The sequence below is a fragment of the Triticum aestivum genome, chromosome 5B (assembly GCF_018294505.1).
Source record: "Triticum aestivum cultivar Chinese Spring chromosome 5B, IWGSC CS RefSeq v2.1, whole genome shotgun sequence".
NCBI lineage: Eukaryota > Viridiplantae > Streptophyta > Magnoliopsida > Poales > Poaceae > Triticum > Triticum aestivum.
In genome coordinates this window covers 485402297-485420111 of record NC_057807.1, presented here as the reverse complement: position 1 = coordinate 485420111, position 17815 = coordinate 485402297, and the positions used below count along the sequence as shown (strand labels likewise).

Genomic DNA, 17815 nt, shown 5'->3' with positions numbered 1-17815 from the left:
TGCAATCGAGGCCTCCCATGCCTATTATCACCGAGAGCGTGTGGCCCATGAGCAACACGCTACCAGCGAGCGCCACGCAATAAAGGTCTCGTAAAAGAGCTCACCTACTGCAAGCACCGAGCCGCGTACGAGGCACCAGATAGCCCACGACCATGCATGCTTGGGAGGAGCTGCAAGAGGACATTGTTGTCGACGAGGCAACACATGAGATACTAGTGTCCGCTGAAGATTTCATCGATATTTCATCTGACGATGAGGCCTAGTAGGTGAAACAGTTTTAAGTTTTTGCATATAGTTGTGTGCCATGGTATGAACTATGAAGGCTTGACTTTTGTGATGTTCAATTAGGTTTTAGTTATGTTTATCTTAGTCTTAACTTTTATTTGAGCTCTGTTAAATTATGTACCTTAACTTATGAAGTTGGAAGTCAAGTTTAATTATGAAGTGTATGGACAAAATAGGGGAATAGCTTTTCAAGATGTGCTTTTGGGGTTAATGTTTTGGGCATCAATTAGAAACCACCCTCCCCGACTCCCCGTAACCATGATTTTTGGGGAGTTCAGTTTTGGGGTGGCATTTTGGAATTTGTTTTGGCTATGAGTAGAGTTGATCTGAGGTGCTCCATATTGGATGGAAACAAGGGAGAAACTCGAATCTTGAGCCACGCATGTTAGATGAGCTTAATCATGTACTCCCTCCGTTCCTAAATATTTGTCTTTCTAGAGATTTCAACACAAGTGACTACATACTGAGCAAAATGAGTGAATGTACACTCTAAAATATGTCTATATACATTCGTATGTGGTAGTTCATTCGAAATCTCTAAAAAGACAAATATTTAAAAACAGAGGGAGTATTCGCTAAAGGAGAAACATATATTCTCATGAATACCCAAATCAAGCACTTGCAGAAGGCAAAGTTAACTTGGTACCCCATGTCCGAAAACCAAGATAGTGTAGATGATTTAAACAACCAATAGATTGTGGAAAAAACAATCACGATAATTGTGCAAGTCCCAAAGATCTGTAACCGAGGTTTATACATTTAGTCAAGTTTATGTTTGATTAAAGTGCGGAAAGGTGACAAACATATGGAAGGACTTCTCTTGTTCAGCTATTCATAATAAGTTTCAGAAGTGTTGTCCTTTAGTTCGAACAGAGGGAGTATTTAGGTAGTAGTAGTAACAAGGGAAAAAAAATTACTGCCCTCACGCAGGATCGAACTACGGACCTTCAGTTTACAAGACTGACGCTCTACCACTGAGCTATAAGGGCTGTTTTTGTTTACCTTTGGTATACGTTTTATACATTAGCAAGATATCAACGTCATTTTCTACTGAATTGATCATTATTTAATGTGACATAAGACGTAACAATTACTACGTACTACGGACCTTCATTTTACAAGACTGACGTTCTACCACTGAGCTATAAGGGCTGTTTTGATTATCTTTGGTATACATTTTATAAATTAGTAAGATATCAACGGACGCGGATTTTTGGGACATGGTTCCACGCGAGGAGCATATCCAATCCGTATGTTTGTGCTTTGAGATCTGTATTTAATATAGCTTTATTTTCAATACATGACAGACATGGGCTATACGACAGTGAATACAAATGTGAATACTAAGTCTCATGGTCCCTGGCTCATCATAGCTAACAAATGCGTGAAGTGTGTTCATTGCGTTGCAGACATGTATCAATGCGTGCACACCACCCATTTTATGGCACTTATAAATTGTGATTAGGTGGACAGATCTCCATTTATATGTCACTCATCAATAGGCAGATGAATAAATGAAATGCTGACACAACAAGCTTTATTCATAATGACGGTTCCAAGACAAACAGAATGGTATACTGTAATTAGCCTTAACCGTTGATACATAGCTAATAACTGGCGCATTGATTAAATAGACCTTTCATACGATTAGCCTTAATGTGTCGACTAATACAATACTAGTGTAGTAGATAGAGCAGATTTGCAATCAACCAAAGCAGTGAAATAAAAACTCATTCACTCATATCGGTGAGGTATCAATATTCTCTATAGGTCGTGTACACATATTTTTACTTTCCAATAAATTTTTGCCTGATTTTTTTATTTAGTGGCGCACTGACTTTTTTCATGATTCGAGTTAACTAGCATGAAGAATGATGTTCAACTGATTATTTTTGGGTAAGAAATTCGTACATATAAGGATTTTAGTTGTAAATCAGTAGTCTGAAACATGTGATGAAACTAAAATACTCCAAATTAAACAATGCTGGGTGGAGAGAGCCGGTGTGATTATTGCCAGTGTGCAGGCTTCCAATGTAGTACTTAACACTTAGCAGTTTGCACCTAATACACTATACCCACAGAAGAAAAAAATCACTATACCCACGTCTTCAACCTGGTGTTGCGAGAAAAGGCTGGCCATGGCATCAAGCTCCAGCTACGGCGAAAGGTTAGATGTTCATTAATATTCACTACTCTGGAGAGACCTTTCCTAGGCTGGTTGAGATCCTAGTACAAAGCAGTAGCTTGCAATGTCCACCACCTGATTATGAACACATTTGCTTAGTTAAGCCAATGCGTCATGACCTATTATTAGTTTAGTTGGCAGCTTGGTGCAAATAGCTCTCTCGTGCCAGGGAGCTACGTCGCACTGCCGTGTAATCAATTTTAGTCAATGCGCCCATTGTTTCAATGCGTGAGCCTGCCATATCAGCCATTTATTGGGGCGCAGAGGCAATACGAGAACTATACCAATTAGTGTATGTTGGCTAGAAAACGTTCTACGACATCAATGTATTGGAGTAGCACGAATCACGTGGAAATGAGTGGTGATGATAACGACCTCGCGTGTCTGCATGTCCACACGCGATTTATCGGTTATCAGCATCAATTTCTACTGAATTGATCATTATTTAATATGAGAAAGAACGTAACAATTACAAAACAAAAACAGCCCTTGTAGCTCAGTGGTAGAGCGTCAGTCTTGTAAACTGAAGGTCCGTAGTTCGATCCTGCGTGAGGGCACTTTCTCTTCCTCTCAATTCTTATACTTCCTTTATTTTTTTGCAACCCAAATTTCGTACCGTAATCAAACTCTTTCTCAAAAGGTCGTGATGAACTCTCCGACGAGTCGCCGGGACCAAACAATCTACACGTACCGCACCACAGAACCAACCGGTGGCGCAAACCGAACGTCAACGTACGTTCCTCGTCCAGGAGCGATGGCCGACCCGACGCCGACGCCGACGCGTGCGGGCACCAGAACCAGCCGCATGGCCGAGAGGAGCGGAGTAATGTTCGACACCGCGCTCGCCTCGACGCCAGCCTACGCCAGGGAGATGCTGGCCGGCGGCGTCGCGGGCGTGCTGGCCAAGACGTCTGTGGCCTCGCTCGGCCGCGTGAAGCTCCTCCGCCGAATGGGCGGCGAACCCGGGGGCGTCGGCGCCGTCCGGACGCTCGTCGGGATCTACCGCCGGGAAGGAGTCGCGGGGCTCTACCGCGGCAACGGCACCAACGCGCTGCGCGTGTTCCCGTCCAAGGCGCTCCACTTCGCCGCGTACGAGCGGTACAGGGGCTGGCTCCTCGCCGGCTCGGCCGCCCCGTCGTCGTCGGTCGTGGACCTCCTCGCCGGCTCGGCCGCCGGCGGCACCGCGCTGCTCGCGACATACCCGCTCGACCTCGCCCGCGCGCGTCTCGCCTCGGGCGACGCCGCCCGCACGAGCGTGCACGGCGTCCTCCGGGCGGCGTACGCGGAGGGTGGCGGCGTGCGCGGGCTGTACCGCGGCGCGTGCCCAGCGCTGGCGCGCGCGCTGCCCAGGGCGGGGATCAAGTTCGGCGCGTACGAGTGGCTCAAGCTGCGGCTCCCCGAGGGGTACGACGGGCGCGCGGACGCGCAGCTGGCGTGCGGGGTGGCAGCGGCGCAGCTGGCCAGCACGGCGACGTACCCGCTGGGCGTGGTGCGGCGACGGATGCAGCTCGGACTGGCAACCGGTGGCGTGCTGCAGGGCGTCCGTGCCACCGCGCGGGAGGAGGGCGTGCGGCGGCTGTACGCCGGGCTGGGGATCGCGTACGTCAAGGCGGTGCCGGCGGCGGCCATCGGGCTGGTGGCTTACGACCAGATGAAGCTTCTCTTGAAGCTGGCTGCCGGCGGCCACGGCGAGAGTGTTCACGCACCCTAGGCTGGCCGGCGACGAGTACGTAGTTTGCTGGTGAATAGAGGAGACCTGGTGATCTCGTCACAATCGTGGAGCGCGTAGTGAAAGTGAAATAGTAGTACGACGTAGGTAGATTCTCTTGCATGCTTTTGCTTTTTGGAAGTTGAATTTCTGCACTACTCCGTATATCTGCATTTTGCAATCTCATAGATGTTTGGACAGGTTTGCGATTTCACATTTAGATGTGAAATAGTTATCTCACATCTAATTTTCTGGCCCTCAGATATACAACACATTAAGATTCGTGCGTTGTTTTTATGCCCTCGTACGTTGTTGCGTTGTAGTATTTTTTTTGTTGAGGGAATGCTGCGTTGTAGTAGAAGCGAACCTCTCGCTGCTTGTTTTGTATGGGCTGTTTGGGCCTCCGTATTCTATTCAGCTGCGTATCAGTTTTTTTTTTCTTTTTGTTGTAAACAGTTTGTGTGCTTAGAGGTAGTAGTGGGGACGCAACTACCGTGGTCTATTCATTTGAATTGAGCGTTTTGTGTTTTTTCAAGACGTTGACAAACTGTTTTATTTTGCTTTTTTTTGTCTTAAACGGTTTGACTATCTTTTTTTCTCTAATTTTCAGGGAGAATTTTGTATTTATTTGTTCTTTTTTTCTGTTTTAATTTTTTCCCCTATTTCCCTTTTCGTCGTTCTTATCCTTCTTCATTTTTTTTTCATTTTAATTCATGATATTTTTAGTACATGAATACTTTTCGAAGTGCGCGAACACCTTTTAAAATTCATGATTTCAAAAATTGTACTTTTTTTAAAAAAAATTGTGTTTTTTTTACAAATTCGTGAACATTTTTTTCAAACAGATTAGCTATTTCACATCTAGATGTGAAAATAGCTATCTCACATCTAAGTCTAGAGCCATTGGATGTTATCCTGTCATTAAGATTCGCTCACACACTTTTTTCTGCACCAGCTTCGTGCGTTCGCTTGTGTCATTGTTTTCGTTTGTTGTCTCGCAGCCCGTTTGTCTTAGTGGGTTGCATAGCGGTCCGTGGCGCTGTGTTTTTTGTTAGATTGCATAGCGGGCCGCGTCATTGGTTTTGAAGTTGAGAGGATGGTGATTCAGTTTTCCCCTTCCGCTTTATCTCCTTCTCTTTCCCGAAGCATTCATTTCGCATGTTCCCCATTTTTCCTCTTCAACAGTTGCTTATCGAGGCAGCGGCGACTTCTGGAGAGCGTGAAGGAGAGGCAGACGCATCTAAGTGAGTTGCATGTTGTCTTATCTCTCCTCTCTTCTTTTGTGTGTATGCAGTTTGCTCACAGATCTGGAGTTTTTTTTTCATATTTTGTTTGTCTGTTCATCGATCTAGGGTTTATGCACCAATGCATCCTATTGTGTATAGGGTTCCTCGCAGATTCTATGACACATGCTTCTTTTCTTTTTTGTTTGTGTGTCCATGGATTTTTAGGTTCTTTAGCACTGCGTCCTTTTTGTTTGTGTTTTCATTCATCTTTCTAGGGGAGGGGTGAGGGGGTTTGTTCCTCTATGTTGGGAGGTGGGGATTTTGAAGTAGGTCAAGATTGGTTTAAGTGTGTCATTGTTTAGTGTATAGAGTTAGGGAGGTGGGGTTTTTGCCCTTTTTGTAGGGGGGGGTGTAATTTTTAGTGTTAGACTTTATTTATCTCTTGCTAGATTGATGTTGTCCCATCGATCAATGGGGGTTGTAGTTTGTAATCGCCCCAATTGCAGGTCAACCATGTGCTTGCAACTTGGGGATGTAGTTTTGTAGTTGCCCTGGTAGCAAGTGCACCCTCGACTCGCAACTTGAGGGGTGTTACTTTTTTTTCTTGTTTCATGGTAGTTGCAATTCGACCCTCGACCTGCAACTTGGGGCTTCTGTCGGTCCAGTTACAAGTCCACCATTGACTCGCAACTCGGGGGAGGGTGGGTGTTCTTCGTTTTCACCCCAGTTGCAAGTCCACCACCGACTTGCAACTTGACGCATGTAGTTTTTGTAATCGCCCCAGTTACAAGTCAACTATGTGCTCACAACTCGGGGATGTAGTTTTGTAGTTTCCCTAGTTGCAAGTCCACCCTCGACTCACAACTCGAGGGTTGTTGTTTTTTTGTTCTTGTTACATGGTAGTTGCAATTAGACTCTCGCCCTGCAACTAGGATTTTCTATCAGCCCAGTTGCAAGTCCGCCCTTGACTTACAACTCGAGGGGGGGGTGTTTTTGTTTTCACCCCAATTGCAAGTCCACCCCCAACTTGCAACTCAAGGCATGTTGTTTTTGTAATCGCCCCAGTTCAAGTCAACCATGTACTCGCAACTCGGAGGATGTAGTTTTGTAGTTGCCCTGGTTGCAAGTCCACACTCGACTCGCAACTCGGGAGGGTGTTGTTTTTGTGTTCTTGTTTCACGTGGCTGCAATTAGACAGTCAACCCGCAACTAGGGGTTTCTGTCGACCTAGTTGCATGTCCACAATCGAGTCGCAACTCGAGGGAATATAGTTTGTAATCACCCCAGTTGCAACGGTTGGAAAAAGCGATAGGCGTAAGCGAGGCGGTTGGCCTTCGCCTAGTGCCTAGGCGGTGCCTAAGCGCCCTAGGCGCGGCCTAGGTGGTAATATAGTTTTTAGTCGTAGTGTATTTTTGATTATTATATGGGTGTTGATATTAGTTTAGAGCATATAAATAAGTTAATTGTCGTCTACTGCCATTAAAATATAACCAATTTGGCATATTAGTGCAGTATGTGGCATGATTTCTTGCTTGCGTAGACAATTCCTTGCTTGCCCTGCCTAGACCTCCATTTATGCCCTAGGCGAGGCATTTGGCCATTGCCTAGTGCCTAGGCATGCCTAAGCGCCTCCTAGGCACTGCCTTTTCCAACAGAGGTTGCAAGTCAGCCATGTGCTCGCAACCGTCCTCGACTCGCAACTCAGTGGGTGTTATTTTTTCCTTGTTTCATGGTAGTTGCAATTTGACCCTCGACCTGCAATTAAGTTTTTTTGTTGGCCCAGTTGCAAGTCCACACCCCCCAACTTGCAACTCGGGGATGTAGTTTTGCAGTTGCCCTTGTTGCAAGTCCACCTTTGACTCGCAACTCGGGGGGTGTTGTTTTTTTTTGTTTCATGGTAGTTGCAATTAGGCCCTCGACCTGCAACTAGGGGTTTCTGTCGACCTAGTTGCAAGTCCACAGTTGACTCGCAACTCGAAGGAATGTAGTTTGTAATCGCCCTAGTTGCAAGTCAATCATGTGCTCGCAACTCTCGGATGTAGTTTTTGTAGTTGCCCTAGTTGCAAGTGCACCCTCAACTCGCAACTCGGGTTTTCTTTCTTGTTTCATGGTAGTTGCAATTTGACCCTCGGCCTGCAACTAGGGTTTTGTGTCGTCCGAGTTGCAAGTCCACCTCTGACTTGCAACTCGGGGATGTAGTTTTTGTAATCACCCCAGTTGCACGTTAACCATGTACTCGCAACTCGGGGATGTAGTTTTGAAGTTGCCCTAATTGCAAGTCCACCCTCGACTCGCAACTCAGGGGGGGGGGCTGTATTCACTCTAGCTGCAACTCCACCCCTAACTCGCAACCCAAGGGATGTAGTTTGTAATCGCCCCAGTTGCAAGTCAACCATGTGCTCACCACTCGGGGATGTAGTTTTCTAGTTGCCCTAGTTGCAAGTCCACCCCAACTCGCAACTCGGGAGGAGAGGGTCGTTTTTTTGTTCTTGTTTCATGGTAGTTGCAATTAGACCCTCAACCTGCAACTAGGGGTTTCTTTCGGCCCAGTTGCAAGTCCACCCTCAACTTGCAACTCGAGGCATGTAATTTTTATAATCGCCCCAGTTGCAAGTCAACCATGTACTCACAACTCGGGGATGTAGTTTTGTAGTTTCCCTAGTTGCAACTCCATCCTCGACTTGCAACTCGGGGGGTGTTGTTTTTTGTTCTTATTTCATGGTAGCTGCAAATAGACCCTCGACCTACAACTAGCGGTTTCTGTCGGCCCAGTTGCAAGTCCATAATCGACTCGCAACTCGAGGGAATGTAGTTTGTAATCGCCCCAGTTGCAAGTCAACCATGTGCTCGCAACTCGGGGATGTAGTTTTTGTAGTTGCCCTACTTGCATGTCCACCTTTGACTCGCAACTCGGGGGGTGTTTTTTTTTCTTGTTTCATGATAGTTGCAATTTGACGCTCGACCTACAACTAGGGTTTTCTGTCGGCCCAGTTTCAAGTACACCCCGACTTGCAACTCAAGGGATGTAGTTTTTGTAATCGCCCCAGTTGCAAGTTAACCATGTGCTCGCAACTCGGGGATGTAGTTTTTGTAGTTGCCCTACTTGCATGTCCACCTTTGACTCGCAACTCGGGGGGAGGGGGGGTTCTTGTTTCATGATAGTTGCAATTTGACGCTCGACCTACAACTAGGGTTTTCTGTCGGCCCAGTTGCAAGTCCACCCCGACTTGCAACTCGAGGGATGTAGTTTTTGTAATCGCCCCAGTTGCAAGTTAACCATGTACTCGCAACTCGGGGATGTAGCTTTGTAGTTGCCCTAGTTGCAAGTCCACCCTCAACTTGCAACTCGGGGGGGGGGGGTGGGGTGTAGTTTGTATTCACTCTAGTTACAAGTCCACAATTGAATCGCAACTAGGCTAGTAGTTTCATAGTTGTCCGAGTTGCTAGTCCACCCTCTGCTCGCAATTGGGCTGGTCGTTGTACAAATTGCAAGTCTACCCCCGAATCGCAGCTAGGGCATGTGTTTTGTTTTTCATCCCAGTTGCAAGTCCACTCTCAACTCACAACTAGGACTTGTAGTTTGTTATTATCCGAGTTGCAAGTCCATAATTGACTCGCAAATTGTACCATAGTTTCTTTGTTATCCCAGTTGCATGTCCACCCTCTCGCAACTGAGACTATAGTTTGTTTTTCATCCTAGTTACAAGTCAATCCTGCACTCGCAATTAAGCTCATAATTGTTGGAGTCGCAAGTCCACCATCAAATCACATCTTATTTCATCGTTATGTGTAGTTGTCTAAGTTGCAAGTCCAGGCTCGACTCCCAACTGAGCATGTAGTTTTTTTTATCCAAGTTGTAAGTCCACTATCAACTCGCAATTGGACTCGAAGTTTTTTTTGCCACCTCAATTTTTCAAGTACACTCTTGTCTTACAACTAGCACCGACCCTTTCTTGTTGTCCACTCCTAGTTGCAAGCCCAACCTCTACTTGCAATTGGGGCTTTTTTCACCTTTTTATTGGTTGCCTTAGTTACAAGACCACCCTTATTTTTGCGATAGGTCTTCTTTTCTTATTCTTCGCCCCAATTGCATGTCAACCACCGACGTGCAATTGTGCTCCAGGTTTTTTTAATCACAATTACAAGTTCACATCAACCCGCAACCAGGGTGAGTGACCAATTTTTATCTCGGGTACAGTTCCATCTTTCAATACATAAAATGTGAGTCCCGACCCTGGCAGTTACTAGTCCACTTTTTCTTTCTTTTTTCCATTTTTAGCCGCCCAATACTTTTTGTATTTTATTCCCTGGGCCCAAACTATTTTTTTCAAATGTCCCAGTTGCAGCACATCTTCAACCATTTTTTTGATTTTTTTAAGGTATGCAAGCGAGTCAGAGGGACCCAAGTTTTCACGTGTTTTTTTTGTGAGTGAAAAAAGCACAGTTTATACGAAATTTAGTTCCCAACCCATTGAGTCAGTGCCGCAACTGTTTTGAAATCACATAGTTGTATACAAATGAGACAAACCCTTTTGAGTCATATCCTTTTGTATATAACGCTAGTTTTTTCACTGATTCAAAAAATGTTCGCGTTTTAAAAAAATGTTTGAGATTTTTCTTAAAACATTCATATTTTTAGAAATTGTGTTCATCGATTAAAAATATATTCACCTCAATTTTGTTTTTCAGAATTTCAACAGATGTACTCATTTTCAAGTTTTGTTTACAAATTGGAAAAATGTTCTGGAACTTTACATTTTATTCACTGTTTGGAAAAATGTCCAGAAAATTTAAATACTGATGCTACTAGGCCCAAAATTTTCTTGTCTCAGTTGCCTAGTTGCAACTCCACCTCAATTCGTAACTTGGACCAACCTTTTTTAATACTGTGTAAATAATTTTTAAAATTTCACAAACATAAATTTTGAAATGCTTGAAACAATTTTTTAAAGGGTCCCCGCAAAAAAAAAACTGTCGTGTAGTAATTCTACTAGTAGCAGCAGGAGAGTGGTCTTGGCAGGTCGCAGGAGCAAGCCTACAGTGCACCGGCGACGCGTTGTGCTGGGCTGGACTAATATAAACCAAAAGAAACATATAAACAAACAAGCCCGTGACAAACAAACAGGCCCGGGAACAAAGTTAGAAACGGGAGGAAGGGAATGAATGCAGCAGTCAACAATAAAGGCCACAATTTAGTATGACATCATGTTAGCTGTGAGATATTATCTCACATCTAGATGAGATATAGTCACACCCATGTTTGGATAGTTCAACCACCGGCTGAGATACATGTTGTGTCGTATGCTGCTAGCATTTGATTGACATTTAAAAGGAAATGTCACACAATCTCTTCCTAGCAATTTTTTTTGGAATGTCTCTTCATAGAGAAATCTACTTTGAAACAAGCGCGCTCTCTTTATTAATTGATGATGCATAATGAAACACCATGATACAATTGAAACCACTAAAAGACATTATGCAATAGTACCATATGAGCGCACGAGATTGTTGGGCCGCTTACTAAATCAGTCCGTCGCCAGGGCAGCAGGGGTGCGCCAGAACTATAAGTCGCTTACTACGAGCTCGAAGATAGCGTTATCTCAAAAAGTTCCCTTAGGCCTTGGTCGGTTACACCCCTCCACAAGAGGATTGGAGGGGATTTGAGGAGGTTTTGATTTGCAGGGGATTAAATCCACTTCAATCCCTGCCAAACCCCCTTCGAATCCCTCTCAACCGAACACAGCCTTAGTGGTCCAGCGAGTCAGACGTTTTTTATTCGTCTTTTTCCTTCAATTTCTTTTCGGTTTCCCTTCATGATTTCTTTTCAATTTTCAGTTCGTTTCTTCTGTTCCTTTCATCTGCTTTTCTTTGGTTTTCTGTTTTCCTGCATTTCTTCACCGGTTTATTGTTTTTATTTTACTTTTTTCCTTTTATTTTCTCAACACATGCCTACTTTTTTCAATAGATATTGCACATTTTCATATACTTGTGGAATTTTTTTTTGTATACACGATCAACATTTTTCAAATATATGATGTATATTTCTTAAAATATATGGTTCAAACTTTTTTTGCGGGACGTTTCAAATTTTTTTAGAATACAAGATAAAAAATATTTCAATTACACACTGAACATTTTTGTAATAGCATGAAACATTTATTTAAAATTGCACAATTTTTTAATGCCATGAAATATTTTTAAAACGCTCCGAGCATATTTTTTTTACATTGTACAAATATTTTTTTTAAAAATATCATGATCATATTTTTAAAACGCATGAACATTTTTCTAAAATTTCACATATTTCTGTTTGAAGGCTATAACATTTTTTAGATGTTACGCAAAGAATTTTTATACACCTCGTTAACATTTTTAAAATGTGTGGTGAACGTTTTAAGTAAATTCATTTTGTAATAAATAATATGTTTTAATAATATTTTGAAATGAAACAAAAGTAAAAAAAATACTAACACTACTTGGACTGGCCTACCGTAAGCTCGCTTTAGGCGATTGAGGCTCCATCTCGTGTCAAGCGAGATATAAGAGCCCTGGTAGGGGTGGGTGTATGCATCCGCGCATGATGGTCTTGTCATGTGTGAATCCATCTTCCCCGTGTTGAGGATATTCAGCGGGGTTAAACGTCCATGACTGCTATTCCTTCATTTTTGTTTTTTTATTCTTTTTGTGTATGTGTGTTGGTCTCTTTTTTTGTGTGTGTATGTGTGTGAGAGAGAGATGGAGAGAACATGCCACTAGCATGAGATGCACTTCAATTTTTAAGTGTGTCGAGAGACGACTAATCTCTAAGCGTTGTTATTTTTTCCTATCAACACCGAGTATAATGGACACATATATGGAAGTTTTATGCAATCTATGTACAAAATCATACTATTGTCTGAAAGTTCTATGCAATCTATGTACAAAATCATACTATTGTCTAAAAGTTCTATGCAATCTATGTACAACTCTAGTTGTCACGGCGAGGCGACCATGGACTCCCCCTCCCCTCCCTCCTCTCCTCCCACCCCACCCTAGGCGACCATGGCGCCAACCGTGATCTGCTCTGATTTCTCCACCAAAATTCGTCTCTACTCCGATGGATCCATTCAGTGATCCACACTCCATCGCTCATCAATTGGATTTTTCTTTTGGTCATCATTTTAGAGGTGAGATCCGTAAGTATTTCCAATCTTCGGTCAACCCCATCTCCTCCTCCTATGGCTTCTCCCTTGTGGTCTCTTTTGCAAGATTTGCTTTCCATCTGAACCCCCACAATGTGAGCTTGGCACTTTCATCATGCACGGGTGGATCATATGAATCATTTGAGGTATCTCATATCAAGGGCAATGTTTTCAAGTTCAAAGTATGTTCCAAGGCAGTGGGTTTCTTCCTAGTACGTAAGTCATATTTCAACTGTGATGTATTCAAATGCTATTTCCATCTATGGAGTGGTGGAGGCCCAAATTGGATATATGAAGAAAAGAAGTGGTATAAAGAGCAAGAATCTGAATGGACTATTGGCACGCGTCGTCACAAAGGTAAACACACTCATCTTGTACCCTCTAATCAAGTCTACCGCAGAATTCTTGGCCATCTTTCTCCATCGCATTCGAGAAGTGCATCTCATGGTAATATCAGCTATCGGGGGCGAATGCAACTCCCCTGGGTTCTACGTTGCATGGCCAGCCGCCTCACGTTGATCGTGATCTTCGCACGCCGCCGGTGGATTCAACCACCCACATGCAGAGCGGATCGGCCGTTGCTTTGACCAGGGTTGATTTGAATCAGTCGTCCCAGGATGTTTCCACTGAGCCCAACAGGCCGTCGCTTATGGGACAGCCCACCCACACGGAAGGTGTATCGACAAGGTTGGTTTCCCCTGGGTTTTCCAACTTTATTTCCTGCCAAAAATGCCTTGGTATCGGGCACGCACGTACTCAATGCACCAATCAAATCAGATGTCGTGTTTGTTACCGATACAATCATATCGCTAGATTATGTTACAACAAGAATATCAGAGTTAATGCTTATTGGGTCAAACAGAACCAGGATCCGCTGCCTGATATAACTAAAGCCCGCATAGTCTCCTCGGCTTCTCCCCTCTATCTTTCATCCCCTGCTCCGCCTGCCGCTGCTGCAAGCTCCGAGATGGCCTGCTTCCCTTGCAACCCTCTCCCCCACCTTCCCCCTGGCACTGCAATCATCCCGCCTGGCCCCCTTCGTGCTCGCCGTGGATATGTGGTTATTGGAGGTGAGCTTCCGATGGTCTGTGACGAGTGGGCTATCGCCACGCTCGTCCCTGAAGTATCTGCTGAGGAGTTTCATGGTGCCATTGCTCTGATCACCAACTACTTGGAGGGGCGTGGATGGCGCATCAACTACACCTCTCGTTGTGGTATGGGCACTGCGCTAATTCAGTTTACTACTGCCTGTTCGCATGATACTGCTGTTAGTCTTAGTCCGTTTCAGATTGGGGATTTTGTTCTTAGAGTCAGCAGACATGACAGAGGTTTAAACTGCCGCAGTATTACTTTCACTCATGATGTTTGGATCTTGCTCATGCACTACCCTCTTGAATGCTGGAATGTGGGGGTCATTAGTCGTACTATTTCTCCTTATGGCCGCTTTCTGATCCGGAACAAAGATCCTAGGGACAAGTCGAGGGTTGTTGTTAAGCTCAGGGTTATGAATGTGGACACTATACCTATTAGCCTAGTTGTACTGAGAAACCTTGATGATGTGGGCTATGGTGATTCTTGGACCTGTCCAACATATATTCTGTCTCGGGAGCTGATTGGTCAACATGGGGGGATGAGGATCCACTACCTCCTGATGGTGGTAACCCTCACCCACTTCCACATATTGATGGTGGTTTTTGGCATGATGAGGTTTTAGGGAATATCCCTATGGATCAGGTGGTTATCAACCCTCACAATGAGAACCTAGGTGCACCATATGAAGATGTTCATGTTGTTCATAATGATAATGTGAATCATTCTGTTGAACACCTAGCTGTTGATGTTGATCATATTGCTGTTGATCATGTGGAGGAACCTGTTAGGGAGGATTCTCAGGCTCCCATCCAGATTCATTCTAGCACACACTATGTTGCCCCTCATGAGACACTTGGGCCTGATTATATCCCAATTAATCCTATGCCCCAGCCCAACTCACAGAATGCTCCCAGCCCTGTGTTTATACCCAAGACCTGCAACATGAACTACAATGACATGCCATCATCTAGTAGTGCCCAGCCTGTGCAAACAAGCAACATCTCTGTTGAAGGTGCAACTGAGCACATCAATGTTCTTCAGGAACTTATTGGTAACCTAGTGACTAATGCTCAGGACATCATCCCCAAACTTGGTGGCAGCAAGATTGTCAATGCATCTTGCAATGTGGTTGACGTAGTGGGCACAAATGGTAATAACAAAAGATTCTACCTGAAGATTCAGACCATCCAGAATGAGCCACCAAAAAACACCAGCTCTGTCAATATTGAGGAGATCACTGGCCAGGATTTTTCTGAATTTCAAAAACCAACTAACAGGTAGAAAAAGAAGAAAATTATTGATGATTCTTTCTGTAGGAGGAGCAACAGGATTGCTAAGCTCACCAAGGGTTTCAAAGACCAGGCAACTGCAATTGCCAACACTAATGATGTTAGGGTGGATCACAGTACAGCAGTGTCCTAAGAAAATGAAGAAGGCTGTTACCGTCAATTTGGGACCCCAGTTTGATGCTGTGATTATAAATAAGCAGGCTTCTCCTCCACCAGAAATCCCTATGAAGACCCTGCAGGCCATTGGCACTAGCCCATGTAAGATGGCACCTCATGAAGTGTCACCTAGTGCCCTGCACTATGACAGTTCTAATGATTAGAAGCTGCTACTGTCTTGTGGGCTTTGTTGGCTCCCCAAACTGCCTACTAATTATGATTTCCATGCATTTTGCTTGCTCTACTCTGTTATTTGGATGCCTGCGTGCATCAGTTATCAATTTGGTTTGTAATAAGTATGCTATGTGCTACCACTGTGTAACACCCATGATGCGGCTATATCTCCCACGTGTCAAGGAACGATTTAGAGGCATAACCGCATGGTGGTTTTGTCGCAAGAAGGGTCATCTTCACACAATCCCATGTAATTAACAAGAATGAGATAAAGAGTTGGCTTACAATCGCCACTTCACAAAATGAACATATAATTCATACATCATTCAAAGTACACACGTGGTCTGACTACGGACGAAGCCAAAAGAAAAGAAGATAACCCAACTGCTAGATCCCCGATCGTCCCAACTGGGCTCCACTACTAATCAACATGAAACGAAACATAGCAATGACCAAGATCTTCGTTGAGCTCCCATTTGAGTTCGGTTGCATCACCTGCACTGGTATCATCGGCACTTTCAACTGTTGTGATAGTATCTGGTGAGTCACGAGGACTCAACAATCTCAAAACCCGTGAGATCAAGACTATTTAAGCTTATGGGTAGGAAGTGGTAATGAGGTGGAGTTGCAGCAAGCACTAAGCAAATATGCTGGCTAACACACGCAAATAAGAGCAAGAAGAGAAGCAACGGAACGGTCGAGAAGCTAGAAGTGATCAAGAAGTGATCCTGAAACTACTTACGCACAATCATAACACAAAGACCGTGTTCACTTCCCGGACTCCGCCGAAAAGAGGCCATCACGGCTACACACGCGGTTGATGCATTTTAATTAAGTCAAGTGTCAAGTTCTCTACAACCGGACATTAACAAATTCCCATCTGCCACATAACCGCGGGCACGGCTCTCGAAAGTTTATACCCTGCAGGGGTGTCCCAACTTAGCCCATCACAAGCTCTCACGGTCAACGAAGGATATTCCTTCTCCCAGGAGGACCCGGCCAGTCTCGGAATCCCGGTTTACAAGACATTTCGACAATGGTAAAACAAGACCAGCAAAGCCGCCCGATGTGCCGACAAATCCCGATAGGAGTCGCACGTATCTCGTTCTCAGGGCATACTGGATGAGCCAGACGTCGGGTTGGCATAGACCCTGATTACCCAGGGGGCGCCGGACATCGCTCGGTTTGGACCAGCACCCGAAGGAGCACTGTCCCGGGGGGGGGGGGTAAAAATAAAGATGACCCTTGAGTCTGCAGAACCCAAGGGAAAAAGGCTTAGGTGTCAAATGTTAAAACCAAGGTTGGGCCTTGCTGGAGTAGTTCTATTCAAAGAGAACTGTCAAGGGGGTCCCATAAATCACCCAACCGCGTAAGGAACGCAAAATCAAGGAACATTACACCGGTATGATGGAAAGTAGGGCGACAAGAGTGGAACAAAACACCAGGCATAAGGCCGAGCCTTCCACCCTTTACCAAGTATATAGATGCATTAATTAAATAAGAGATATTGTGATATCCCAACATAATCCTGTCCATCATGGAGCAATCTTCAACTTCACCTGCAACTAACAACGCTATAAGAGATGCTGAGCAAAGCGGTAACATAGCCAAGCAACGGTTTGCTAGGAAGGGTGAAAAGGTTAGAGGCTAACATGGCAATTTGGGAGGCTTGAAGAGCAAGTGATAGGTAGCGCAGCATAGCGATAGAATGAAGCAACTAGCAAGCAAAGATGGAAGTGATATCGAGGGTAATGGTCATCTTGCCTGAGATCCCGCAAGGAAGAAGAACGAGTCCATGAAGAAGACAAACGGACGTAGTCGAACGAATCCTCACAACTCCGGAACGAAACCGAAGCTAACGAGAGAAGCAAACCGGAAGTAATCAAACAACATGGTAAACAACCATCACATAATCATGGCATGATGCACAACCAAATATGATGCATGTCCGGTTTAAAGAGGCATGGCATGGCAAGGTGAAGCAAACAACACTACAATTTAAGTGGAGCTCAATATGCAACGAGTTGCATATTGACGGAACACCACATCAATTATTTAGTTCTCTCTCGGTTATGTACCCAACAATATTAAATGTTATTAAACATGGCAAGAGGTGAAGCATGAGCAAACCACCTATTTAGGCAAGTTTAAAAGAGGCCGGAAACAACAAACAACAATTCCGAAAAATCCCCATATGTCATTTAGCAATTTAATGCAAACACAAATTTAAACATTTTAATTGTTGTTATCATGATGCGGATGACATATACAAGTTATATGCAATTTTTATTAAAAAGTTGACATGAGCATGTTATGAAGCATTTGGTCACCATGGCGGAATGAAAAGGGTGCCACGGCGGCGAAACGAAAATGGTGCCACGACAACATTCCGGTCCCGGTAACTTGATTGAGATACCGATGCAAACGAGAAGTGTGCGGATGTGTGGAACACGCAAGAAATGGGGAGTGATACCGGATACCGGGTGTCCCACATGATGGTGGCATGGCAAAAAGGGGCA

The 17815-nt window shown here is 44.5% G+C and overlaps 2 non-coding genes across 2 annotated transcripts; one reads left to right on the top strand and one right to left on the bottom strand.

The window, feature by feature from the left end:
- Positions 1-1202: 1202 nt before the first annotated feature.
- On the bottom strand, positions 1203-1274 carry TRNAT-UGU (transfer RNA threonine (anticodon UGU)). The gene has a single exon. It is a non-coding gene; the product is annotated as a tRNA-Thr (tRNA).
- Positions 1275-2955: 1681 nt separating this feature from the next.
- On the top strand, positions 2956-3027 carry TRNAT-UGU (transfer RNA threonine (anticodon UGU)). The gene has a single exon. It is a non-coding gene; the product is annotated as a tRNA-Thr (tRNA).
- Positions 3028-17815: the final 14788 nt, after the last annotated feature.